Raw genomic sequence first — 13,927 nt, 5'->3', positions numbered from 1 at the left:
GCGTCGCCCAGCTCCGGCCATTCGGGGGGTGATTCTCCCATCGCCCAGCTCTCCTCCTCATCTTGGCTAGTCCTGGCCCCTACCGTCGGTGAGGTACGTCGGCGGCGGCGATGGCCAGTGACGGCACCAAAGTTGAGGCATCATGGCTCCTCCCTCTCCCTTCTCTCCCTTCTTTCCTTTTCCCTCTTCCCTCTTCCCGTTTGGGTGCTTCGCACGTGGTGGTTCATGTGGCGGTGGCCATGTGACAGCATGGCGTTGGCCTAGTGTTGTGCGCATGGTGGGCCGGCCTCCTTCCGCCAAATCCGCTTCTCCCCGATGGGATCCACGGGATCTGGTGCCCGGTGTTAGATCTGCTGCCTCGGTGCTTCGCCGCACGTGTGGGTGTGGTTGGGGCGCTCGTCTGAGGCGTGCTCATTCTCTACATGACATGGGGGTTGTGCTTGGTTGGTGGTCCCGGTCAATCTGTAGGGGGTGCGGCCTCCGGAGGTCCTCTCTCTAGCCAGGGAGGGAGTGGGCCGCCGCGTGCACGGCCTCGCCAATGGCATCATTGCTGTCTGCCATGCTTGCTCTGCTGGCACGGAGATATTCTTCTTGCTGATGGTCTTCTTCCTCCATCATCTAGGGGGCTGTAGGCGTCGCTCGGCTATGGATCTGTGGTGGGCTTGGCTGGTGCCGCGCGATTCTATGCGGGTGCCGTGGTGGTTGGAGGTTGCTCGTTGGCCACAGACTCCTCATTCCTCTCCCCCTCCTCGCCGTGTCGGTCGGTCTCACGCTGGGGTTCGGTGCGGCTGACCTCCCAGCGCCAGTATAATTTCCGCGTTTTTGGCTGCTTCAGGGCGTTCCGTTGCTGGTGGTCATTGTGGGGCGGTTTTGTCGTTCCTGTTGCGGCCGTGGTGCTCCGGGTTGCACTGCCATCGCTCCTCGTCGCGCTCGCGGGCCTCCCGTTCCCCGACGTCATCGTGCTCCAAGCGACGGTGGCGTTGACGTCGCTTTCTTCCTGAAGGCATCATCTCCGGAAACCCTCTTGCACTGTTGGGCGACACCTGGTTCTTTTGTAGGCTGGCACCTATGCCTCCGTGCGGCGTGGTGGTGTTTCCTAATCATGCGGCGTCCCCAGTATCAGTTGCTGCCTGATGCGCACTCCTCCGAAGCGACACACCCGTTGACTGTTTGGGGTTTTGGTTCGACGTGGGAGTAGGGCTTCGTCAACCAAGCAGTTGTTTGTGTGGTAGCAGGGCTTCACCGGCTTGTTGCTCAAGATGTTGGTTTGGTGTGCAAGTTGAGTTAGGTTGGGCGCGACTGTTTGTTGGTTGCGTCGTGTGTTGTGGGTATCATGGTGTTTGTTCGGTGTCATTTGTCGTCGCTTTCTTCTATAGGCTTCTCCCCTACGTCCTCTCTCCTCGGTGGCTCTTCTTTCAGTTTGGTGCTTCTTGACAAAGATTTGGTCCAATGTGTGCTCCTCCGAAGCGATATGCTGCTGACTTCTGTGCTAGATTGGTGCGGCGTGGGAGTAGGGCTCCGGCGATCGAGTTGTGAGGGTGTTGTTTGGTTGGTTAGCATGCTAGTTGAGTTGAGTTGGTTTGGTCTATTGTCGGGTTTGTGCTTTTGGTGTGAGAGCCATATGTGAAGTTATGATTATTTTGTCGTTCTGTGATTGTGAGATTTTTGGATCCAGTTTTCCTTATAAACTGAGTCAATTCTCTTCTTCTATGATAAAATCGGCAATGCTCTTGCTGTTCTTAAAAAAAAAAAGCTTGCTAGATCATCTTTGGAGGTTAGTAATAGGATTTGTGATTGATGAATCTCGACCTTTGTTTTAGGACGAACGATCTGCTATTTGTTAGATCTATTTTGTCTAGCCAATGGCTAAAACTTGTAATAAGTGTAGGTCATATACATTCTATGGTGCAGAGGCTAAGATATGTTTTATTCCATTATCTTAAAAATAAGTGACAGCACGCAAACCATGATGTAGATCCAAATGCGAGAATTGAATTGATTCGAAAGAAAGCATTGCACAAATTTTTAGCAATTGCTACTATGCATGTGCACGTCTACGTAAGAAGAATCATCTCATACAGAAACCAAGCGAAGTCAATTCTCCGACTTCTCTATTTTGTGTTTGATCGATATCCTCTGTTCGCGAAGAACAATGTTCGTTGCATTTACAAAATTCCATCACTGAGCTAAGATTAAGAATTGAGATGAGCCAAAAAAAAAAGAAACAAAAACCCTAGCCAGCTTGCTAGGATTGAAGAACTAAGCTAAGAACACGAGCTTCCTTCTGCCCCGAGCAAGAGACCTCGCTGAGACGGATCGGAGCGGACAGTACACTTGGACGCATTGGCGCCCCGTTTGTCATGCATCCTCGGCGTCCTCTTCCTCCTCCATGGCCATCTGACTTCACTATCGCGAAAGCTTCCGTTCCTGGACAACCGCGGGGCCTTCTCCGGTGGCCGTTAGGCTCCCGCATGAACTTGTCGCGACTCCTTTCGTAAGCAAGGCGGTTTATGAAGTCGTCCTTGAGCAGGTACCTCGAAAAGATCGCCTTCACGAACTCGGCCTCCGGCTCCGGACTGTCGAACGGCAGCCCGATCTTCACTTGCTGTACCTCCTCTGCTGCTCTGCATGATCGGGCTCTGCCGGGAGGGTTAGCGTATTCTCCGGCGTTCTGTCCTCCCCCTCCTCCTCGCTCTCGGACTGGAAGAGACAGTAGTCCCTGACGCAGCTCAGGCGGCGCGAGCAGGCCTCCTTCCTATCCGTCCAGCTAGCGACGAGGTCATGGTCAGTCTGGGTGGCGCATTCCGCTCCTCCACTCTTCTTGGCGGCGGCGGCGGCGGACATCAAGAACGCGACGGTCATATCCGGACCCGAGCGCGAGAAGCTCTCCGGCGGTTCGCCCAGCACTCCTGTTGGGAACCGCGGCTCCACCGTCGCCGCGCTCTCCTCCGTCGGGACGGCGAAGCGGACCCTGAGGCCTTTCCTCCTGCTGCTGTCGACGTCCACGGAGACGGCCTCCGGTGCGCCACCGCGGGCGCTGCCGTCCCTCCGCGAGGTAGCTGGGCCGCCTGATCGCGCCGCTTGATCTCCTGCTCCGCGATCGTTCGCTTCGGTCTCTGCTCCTCGACGTCGCACGGCTCCGCCCTCCGCGGCCGCCTCACCGCCGCCACGATCTTTCGCTTCAGTTCGTCGGTCCGCCGCCGCTTCTCGGTTCCATGCGGCTCGTCCTGGGCCGGAAGCGGAACGTCAGCAGCAGGGCCGAAGCATGCGAGCATCGGGAGCGCGCGCGGCGCCATGCACGCACGCAAGCCGATCGCCTGTGCTCGGTTAACGAGTTACCGTGCGCTCGGCTTGCCTTATGGTGAGACGTACGCCTCGCAGTTAAGCCAAGTCCGAGTAGGTGGTGATCTGATCTAATCTCGTTTAGGAATACGGATTAGCTAATCCATCCAGCATCCGCACGCGCTACGTAAAAGAACTATCGGTCACTACAAGAAATTTGAATTTATAGGATGATCAGTATTCATCACGGTATATTAAAATTTCGTTATAAAACTATAATAGTGACAAATTTTCTACGTCACGTAGTTCATCTAAAATCTGTATCATAGAATATATTTGGTTACGATGTGTAAGAAATCGTCACTAAATGATGTACATTTTATAACGATTATTGTATTGCTATATAATGATACATTTTGTGATGATTATTTGTGTCTTAAAATGTCAATAAAATTCGTTATTGGTTCCTTTATTTTCATAAAAAAAGAACAGTGCAAACTACTTTTTATGACAAATGTGATGCATCATAAACAAGTCTTGTTTCGTCATGAAAAGGATTCGTTTCATCTCGAAAAACTTTTTTAATATGGTATTTCGTGACAAAAATTTATGGTCATTAAAGGTGCGATATTTTTGTGATCGTAAGTTTCATCACAAATAAACTACATAGCGTCACTGCTTCATGAATTGACTTTTTTGATAAAATTTTTGTCATTGAATCATAACATCACACATCACAGTGATTTGCATCATATAGGTAGAAAAGTATCATGGAACACCCAAAACATCACAAGCATCTCATAATATAAGTTCATCATATAAGGTTCCAGTGTTCCACAACATTAATCGTCTAAAAAAAAAACTAGAAACATAGTTTAAAAGATAGGACACCCAACTTTACAAGATCACTCAGTCATCACAAACTTTAAATGGTACTCATTCAGATAAGTGCTATTTGGATATTTGAAGAAGATGAACCTAAACCGATGCTTGGTGATTGGCTCATGGGGCATAGAAGGTCATCAGTTCTCTTTTGCTTCTCAAGCAGAATCGACATATGTTCTTCAGTTTCATTGTTTTACTCCTTACTGCTTCAACTTGCTTTTTTAAGCTCTCAATCTCTTCCTGCTGAGAAAAATGTAAATATCACACTATCTTTAACATTCACCCCTAAGAAAAATGTTTGATTTTGGATTGTATAAGATAGTTTGGATATCTATTTCTAGGCTAACTAATAGGCATCCGTCTTCTATACTTTCAGATATGAAAGATGTATATTTGATGAAACATTTTGTAATAACAGTTAACATTGGCTACAAATACAGATATGAAAAAAATACACGTAGATCCCCATATTAGGTAAGCTGAGTAGTATGACAATGTAAAATAATTTTACGCATCATATGCCCACCTATCTAGTTTTAATAACTTATAACACAACACAAGCTTAATCTTTGAAATTATTTGTGCTTAAAAGAGAATAGAACATTAACTGATGAACTAAACTACATCAAACTGGACATCAACATAGTGTTTGTTCAGAACTGTGAAGGTTGGTAAAAACTTTTCACATTAGTCTCTTCTATCTACATGACAAAATAAGAATAAAATTTTCTAATAAGTTCTACCAAAACAATAAGGAACGGAGTAAGAAACTGCAATATAATCATGATGGATGGATTAATCGGATGACATCTGGCAGTATAATCTTGTATTAGTATATTCATGTGGCAAATGATTATTTGCATTGCACTCTAAGAGGTTGCGCTTAAAACACAAATTTGTTTCTCTCCAATTCCAGAGTTGAAGATGAGGTGTATCATAAATGAATGGATGAAGCAGAGTAGCAAACCTTTTCTTGTGCACACATTAGTAGGAATTGATCCAAATAGTAGCTGATTCTTTGTAGTTCCATCTCCTTGTATGCAATCAGCTCCTGCTCCCCCAATGGAGCCAATTTTGATATAGAAATCCCCCAGTGGAGCCAATTTTGATATGATTGCACTACAACACCAAACAAAGTTTCCTTCTTTAGACTGGATTGGATTTATATGTATTGCATACACGGGTACTCTAGTGCAAGTAAATTTGCAGAGATCCAACTCATCTTCAAACAAAAAAAAAGGAGAATAGGAAGAGGGAGTGGAAGGAAGAGGGTAAAGCGAGAACGCATGGATGGGTAGGAACTTGGGAAGCCACACCTTTTCCCATCGGCATGGGGTTCAGTTTAGTGGACAGAGACCCAAATCAACGCAACAAAGCAGCCAAAGGAGGAGCTCAACCCAAGCTCAAACACGGTGCGAATCGCAATGAAATGCTCGAAATGAACTGAGATCTCTCAATCCAAGCCCACCTTCTTGCGCTGATCGTGCTACATCTCATCGCTCGCCAGATCTCGCACCAAACCTCCCCAAAAAAGCCACACCTTTTCCCACCGGCAAGCAGGACCTCAAGCTAGGCTAGACCACATCTGAATCAATCCCACGAACCGACGGTCAGACCTCAGAGGCGGCAGGGCGCCAGGTGCGCGGAGGCCGGAGGCAGAGTAGGGCGCAGTGGAGGAGGTTGTGAGCCAGTGATACGACCACACGAGTGGTGGCTAGGAGGTGGGAGCTGGGAGGCAGGGAAACTGGATAGGGTTTTGGGGATGAGCTGTGCCTGTGTGCTTTTGGTTTTGGATCTGGCTACACTGATGTGGGAAGCGGGAGAATTTGGATGGCCTGACGCCAAATCAAAAATTTGACCGAAATTGTTTATTCGGTTGGGATTTTTACCAGGCTCCACATGTATAGTAAGTTGATGTAAAGAACTACCATGACTTAGTGACGATATAGACATTGGTGTGGTCCTATATCCGAACAAGATGTCGGCATATGTGGCCTCATCTCCAGTGGGAGCTGTGCGAAGTTTGTATATGGTTATGTGATGGGTGTGTTAGGTTGCAATTTACCTTCCTAGATAGGTTGCAATTTCATTTGAATAGTAAAGTAGACACACTAGATAAATCTAGAGCACATTTAGATAAAAATTAAGATAGATTTTTCTTGTGAAGTTTTTGGAGTCATTTTGATTTAGGTTTTTAAGTGTCCTAATTCACCCCCTCCTCTTAGGACATCACTGTTCCTCACACACATAAATGAAATCCCTCCCCTTCCGCTAAAAAAAAAGGTATTTTGACTTTGGTCTAATTTGATTGCAAAAGAATTGTGTTTCTAGCATGTTTGTGATATCTAGATGCTTTGCCTATTTAATTGATTTATGTGGGTCTAAATACATTGGAATGACTATGCTGTAAAAATAACAAATTTTCCCTACACAAGCAGCTAGGCAAAAAGAAAATGTAGGGGAACTGCCTTTTGTAAAATTATTTTTAGATTAAACTATGAACTCAAGTCCAAGTTTAAATTTCCAAACAAAATCCAATAAAACTACATAAGCAATCAATTAGGCACATGACCAAGGTTATGCAAAGTTTGTTTTTATGAAGTTTTATATTCGAGAAATTTAAGTGTCTTGATCTACAATTAGCTGCTGAATGATGGTCTTTCAGCCTACAATAACAGGCCTTGTTCTGTCTTTATTTTAGAAATTAAAATAACTTCTGTTTTGGTAATTCAAAGAAAATCAAATGAACTCTGAAAATATCAAATAACCAATTTGTTACCAAACCACATTCATCATGGATTTGTAGTAGGATTGTCACACAAAATTTTATGTTGCTAGTGTTCTATAACGTCACAAATCATATCATGTTCTGTGACGAATGTAGCATATCATCACTAACTGTTCACTATTTTGTGACAAATAATTTTCTTTGTCAGAGACTTACGTGATGATACCACCCACCCGTTTCTAATGATGAAATTTGTCAAATCATCATCAAATAATACATATTTTGTGACATTTTTAGGTTTCATCACGAGCACTTCCGTCGCAGATAAGAGAATTTCTTGTAGTGGGTGCAAATAATCCGAATTAGACTTAAAAGAAGAAGAAGAAGAATGAAAATTTAGTGCATGGCTACATGCCATTGTACGCAAACATTCAGAACTATCATGTTTCGGGTCCACATTTCAGGTAAACCTAACGAGAGATTCTCACAAATTAAGCATCAAATTTAATTTCCTCGTGATGTATGCAAAATCGTGAGGCCCAAGCAAGAAAAGTCTGGTTGAGAGCTAATCGAAGGACTTCATGGGCCTTTTGCTGGAAGCCTAGAATGTTGTGCCTCTAGGTCCTTTTTTGAAAGTGGGGAACCCCATTTTAATTACTGAAATAATGGAATCATCCACCGATTAGAGTTTTTACAACTATAGAAAGTAAATATGAACTTTAAAGAACATTCAGATAAGAGGCAAGACACCAAAATTAGTGCGCGAGGGAAGATAAGCAGGCTAACGACGGTCAAACACTAATAGTCCGGAACTTCAACTAATAACATCCAGATAACTACAGCACTAGAAGAAATATCTAACCATTCCAGATTGAAGCATATCTCAAAAGTAACCAGAACACCACAACAACAGAAGCAATACCCCATCACTCATCCACTTCTTCAATCTCCTAATCATTGGCTAGCTCATCATTTTGCAGCAGTAGTAGGTGACCACCAGGTGGAGTTTGGGGTGGCTGATGACGAGCTAGAAGCTGGGACACAGAATGGAGCAAATCATGTGCTCCGTGAATCAACTCCTCCTTGTTCATGTCTTTGAGAAGCTCTACCCAAATAGTAAGTGAGGAACAAGCACCGAAAAAATAATATCACTAGAATGATGGAGAAGCTTTTTCTCAAAGCAGGCACTATTCCTAGCCTTCGAGATAGCCCAACAAATGGTAGAAAAACCCATAGTAGCAAAGTTTTTAATCAAATTTCACCAAAGAGTTAATGAAAGTATAATACTGAGAAATGGAACTAGAAATAGTATGAGCACCTAACCATTGAGACACTAACCCCCAAACTGCCTTGGCAATAGGGCAGAGAAAGAAAAGTTGTCTGTAGCTCTCGAGTTGGGTACAAAAGTAACAAGTACCATCTCCATTCCAATTTCTCTTAATCACATTATCTTGAGTAAGAATAGCATTTTGTTCAAGAAGCTAGAGAAAGATTTTAATCTTTTCAGGTATTTTAGCCTTCCACATATGTTTGTAGGGCTGGTTGGGAGTATCTCTCATCAACCAACTGTACAAAGATTCAACAGTGAAAATACCACTAGAATTCAAAACCCAAATTACTGAATCCTCATCTCTAGACATCTGAAATTTGATCATGAAGGGCACCATTAAGCCATCTCCTAAAAGGAACATTCCATTGATTCATCACAACTTCATAAACTGAAACATTTTTGTTTAAGCAATTGCTATATTAGGTTGGGAACAAGGAAGATAAAGGTTTGTCTTGGATTCAAACATCCTCCAAAATCTGGTATTAGCACCATTACCAACAATACATTTTTGGCCAAGGAAATATAAAGGTTTAATCTTTAGAAGATGAGCCCAATAGGGTGAATCATCAAATTTATGCTTGACTAAAGGAATAGTTGTGTTACTGAGATACTTCTTTCTAACAATGTCCTGCCAAAGACCATTAGAATTTTCAAGCCTCCATCACCATTTACACAACAAAGCATAGTTCAATTTAGATAAATATTTATTACCCAATCCACCTTTTTTTTTGGTTCACAAATTTTCTCCCAGGAAACAAGGTGATACTTTTTCTTAGTACCACCACCCTGCCAAAAAATTCCTCCTTGCTGCAGCAATATGCTCCAAAACTATTTTAGGGAGAAGATAGATGTCACATCAAAAATGTTAATTATGAGTCTAAGCATGCATAATCATCATGGTGGTATGTTTTATACGATTAGTTATTATTTTGGATATTTCAGGTAGTGAAAATGGTATAGTAAGAGATAGGAAGACCCTAAATACCTTGGAGAAAAGAAGAAAAGAAAGAAGAAAGAAAAGTGGGAGAAATTAGAACAAAATTCAGCAAAAACACTTCTCGCGGTCTGACCGGGCGCAACCGTGGTCTGACCGTCCGCTCACAGAAGCTCCCTTAAGTGGTTGATTGCCTCTCTCACTCCTTCTCTCTCTCTCATTTGCCTCTCTCTCTCCCTCTCATTCACTCTCTCACTCTCACTCCAACAAACCTAGAGAGAGAGAGAGAGCTCCAAATCGATGTGTTGACAGTCGGAGATTGGAGATGGGGACTCCCACGAGCTTCTCGGAGGACTTCCTAGAGCTTCTTCCCCCTTTCGTTCCCGTCGGAGGGGTTTCCTCGTTGTTTCTTCCTCTGCGAGTTCATTCACCCTTCGAGAGTCCAATTAGTGGATCGAAGCTTTCCTAGAGGATTCTGATCTAATACAAAGTTTCTCTACACTGAGGTAAACATTCCCCTACCATTTTTCCCGTCGTTTCCTAGTCCTGGGTGATCGCTGTTTTGATTTTTGCCATGAAACCCTAGTGAATACTAGGTCTAGATCTCATTTTAGGGTTTATGTGTTTAGACCGTGCATGTCATCCGAACAATCATAGAATATGTTTCCTTAGTCTTATGAAGTACTTTTGTGCCCTTTTTGTCGAAGATTTCACCGGATTCCTCGTTGATGACCCCGCGAGGGTGCTGCCGGCAGGGTCTGGCGATCTAACCGCCACTAGGGGCGGTCTGACTGCCAGTAGGTCGGTTCAAAAAATCTGAATTTAGGAGTAAGACCATCATTAGGGCTGGTCTGACCGTTGGTCGGCGGTCTGACCGCCACCATGCCTTCAGTCTGACTGCTAGGGCCCTAAACTCTATGCACGCTCACCGTCTGACCGCCACTTGCATGTTGGTCTGACCACCAACTCTTCAAGGCTTTGTGAACTTAAGTTATCTTATCCTAATCTTTTGATGGCCTGGCCGCCAGCTCTTCGAGGCTTTGCCGGTTCTGAAATTTGAAACCCCCAAGTAAGATAACCTACGTGCACAAAGCCTCGAAGGGCTAACGGTCAAACTAACGTGCAAGTGATGGTCAGACTGCGAGCGTGCAGAGAGTTTAGGGCCCTGGCGTTCAAACCGAAGGTACGGTAGCGGTCAGACCGCTGACCAACGGTCAGATCACCGACCAATGGTCAGACCATCCCTAATGGTGATCTGACTCCTAAATTTAGATATTTTGAGCTGACCTACTGACGGTTAGACCGGCCCTAGTGGAGGTCAAACCTCTAGACCCTGCTGGCAGCACCCTGTGAGGTCACCGGCAAAACTTTTGATGAAGAAGGGCACCAAAGTACTCCTTAGGACTAAGGAAACATATGTTATGATTCTTTGGACGACATGCATGGTCTAAACATGTAAAACCCCCAAAATGAGATCTAGACCTAGTATTCACTAGGGTTTTGTGGCGAAAATCAAAACAACAATCGCCTAGCGCTAGGAAACGACAGGAAAATAGTAGGGGGATATTTACCTCAACGTAGAGGAACTTTGTATTAGATCGGAATCCTTCAGAGAAGCTTTGATCCACCGATTGGACTCCCGGAGGGTGAATGGACTCGTGGAGGAAGAAACGCGAGGAAACCCCTCCGGTGGTGAGGAAAAGGGGAAGAAGCTCAGGGAAGTCCTCTGGGAAGTTCGTAGGAGTCCCCACCTCCGATATTCGGCTGTCGACACGTCGATTTGGAGGTCTCTCTCTCTCTCTAGGGTTTGTTGGAGTGAGAGAGTGAGAGAATTAATGAGAGGGAGAGGGAGAGGGGCAAATGAGAGAGAGAGGCGATCGACCACTTAAGGTAGCCTCTGTGCGCTGGTGGTCAGAACGCGGGAAGGGTCGGTCAGATCGCAGGAAGCCCACGTGGCAAGCCTACGTGGCTATCCACCTGGCAGTTAGATCGCGGTTGAGCACGGTCAGATCGTGAGAAGTGTTTTTGTTGAATTTTATTCTAATTTTCCCCTCTTTTTTTTCTTCTTTCTTTTTTTCTTTTCTCCAAGGTATTTAGGGTCTTCCTCTCTCTTACTATACCATTTTCATTCCCAAAATATCCAAAATAATAACTAATCGCATAAAATGTACTACCATGATGATTATGTATGCTCAGTCCCATAATTAGCATTGGGATGTGACAATAGATAGGCATGTGGTAAATGGGTACATTAGAAAGGTAGAATTGATCAAAATAACTCTTCCCCCAACAAAGAGGAGACCACCCTTCCAAACATCAAGTTTTTTCATGATTTTTTCCTCTACAAGAACCTAGTCAATTACATGCAGCCCACTTGGGCTAACAGGAGCACCAAGGTATTTAATAGGAAAAAGACCAATTTGACAATGAAATAGATCCGCATATTCAGCTGCAATCAAGTCATCACCCCCAAGCAAATAATTTCACTTTTCTGAAAATTAATTTGTAAACCAAACATCAACTCATAAAGGCATAAAAGGAGCTTGAGATTATGTGCTTTGATGATATCATGTTGAAAGCAAAGTATTGTATAATCAGTATATTGTAAAATTGCAATTCCACCCTCAAATAAGTGAGGTACCAGACCAATTATATCCACTTTTGCTTGAGCCAAGTGAATCATTTTGGCAAGACAATCAGCAGCAAGATTGAAAAGAAAAGGTGATAAGAGATCTCCCCGTCTCACCCCCTTATGGCTAGTGAAATAGTGTCCCATTTGATTATTAAGCTTAACACTCAAAGTTCCCCCACTGATAACTTTTTTAATCCAGTGGACCCATTTATTACTAAAACATCTCATGGTTAAGCATTGAAACAAGAATTCCCAATTCACTTTATTATATGCTTTCTCAAAGTCCAGTTTCTAGATTATTCCAATTTAGTGGTGCCTTTTGGCCTCATGCAGAATTTCATGGAGGGAAAGAACATGATCCATAATATTTCTATTCTTTACAAATGCATTCAGGCATTTATTACTAAGTCTGTCCATATATGGCTCTAGTTATCCATTTGTAGGAACAATTCAACAAACAAATGGGTATATACTGTTGAATTCTTTCAGCATCTTGAATCTTAGGCAAAAGAGTAATCACCCTATAGTTCAGCATACTAATATCAATCACACCTTCATGAAATTTTTGGAAAAGAATCAAAAAATCATCTTTAATAATTTCCTAGCAGTGTGAAAAAATTCAACTGGAAAACAATGAGGACCAACACCTTTGTTGGCCTCCATTTCGAATAAAGCATGTTTGATTTCTTCTTCATCAAAAGGTCTATCAAAGAAACTATTATCATTATCATTCAATTTCTCATTATCATCCCAAACGAAATGATCAAAGTTGATACAACTATTTCCAGTAGGACCAAATGAATCTTTATAGTAATCAGTAGCATGAATCAACAACTTTTCATCTCCAAAAGTTTTGGTCCCCTCATGAGTAAAAAAGAAGATAGTATTTTCTCTCTTCCTACCATTAGCCACATTATGATTTTTTTTTTTATTATCACCCTTCAAAAGCCAAGTATAATGAGATCTCTTGAACCAATTATTTCTTCTTCAAGTAAAATCTTTTCGAATTCAGCTAGAATTTGCATTTTTCGGCTGGCACTAGATGCATCAAGGAAATTATTTTCCTCCATCAATTTAAGTTGAGAGAACTCTTCCCTAAGGATATTTCTCTTCTTTATGTCTAAACCTCTCTTATGTCCACCTCAGCCTTTAATGTGAGCTCTCAAATTCTGATCTTAGAAATAATCACATCAAGAATATTATTGTCACGAATATGTTTAATCCAAACTTTCTGGACTTCCAACTGAAATAGGCTATCTTCCAGCCAACTAAGTTCAAAATGAAACTGGATATTTGAGATCTTTTTATCAATATTAGAAGAAATCAAAAGCAAATTATGATCTGATTTTTCTCTAGTAATTTTCTGAACAGTCACCAAAGGGTAAAAAGCTTCCCACTCATTATTGACCAAAATTCTATCTAATTTTTCCATAGTTGGATTTTGTCTATTATTGGTCCAAGTAAACCTGCCCCCGGACATATGAAGTTCCCTCAAATCATGGGTATGAATGATATCATTGAACATGGAGGAGCTTCTAGATAGACTAGTGGGTCTATTCTTCTCACTAGTGTATCTAATGATGTTAAAATCACCACCTACCACCATAGGTGTCTGTGAGTTGAACAGAAATGAGAGAGTTCACATAGAAACTCAATTTTGCAATCTTCATAAATTGGTCCATAAACATTCAACAACAACCATTCTTTTTTGAGACATTTCTCAAAAAGAGAGATATGAAGGATGTATTTGCAAAACTGCACTTGATTAATAATAAAGGAATCAGGGTTAATCCCACTCAACACGCCTCTGGATCTACCATTAGCAGGGATCCAAAACCAAATAAAACCAGAATTAGGGTCAAACTTTCTAAGGTCAGAAGGAGAGAAATATTTTTTTAATAGTTTCTTGAAGGCAGATAAAGTCAAGATGACGAGAAAGAATGAATTCTTTCAAGAAAGAACTCATACCCTTCTTATTAATATCTCTGCAATTCCAAAAATAGCCTTTTATGAATATCTTCTTGGTGTTTTTCTTGCTTCCCTCAAAGGTCTTTGTGATTTTGGGATGTTTTCAAGTAAAGTTCCTGCTCTCAGGACTTTTTCTTTTTATTACTCAAAGAGGCAATCTTCACAGAC

The sequence above is a fragment of the Phragmites australis genome, chromosome 3, assembly GCF_958298935.1.
Source record: "Phragmites australis chromosome 3, lpPhrAust1.1, whole genome shotgun sequence".
Taxonomy (NCBI): Eukaryota; Viridiplantae; Streptophyta; class Magnoliopsida; order Poales; family Poaceae; genus Phragmites; species Phragmites australis.
This window is presented reverse-complemented; position numbering follows the sequence as displayed.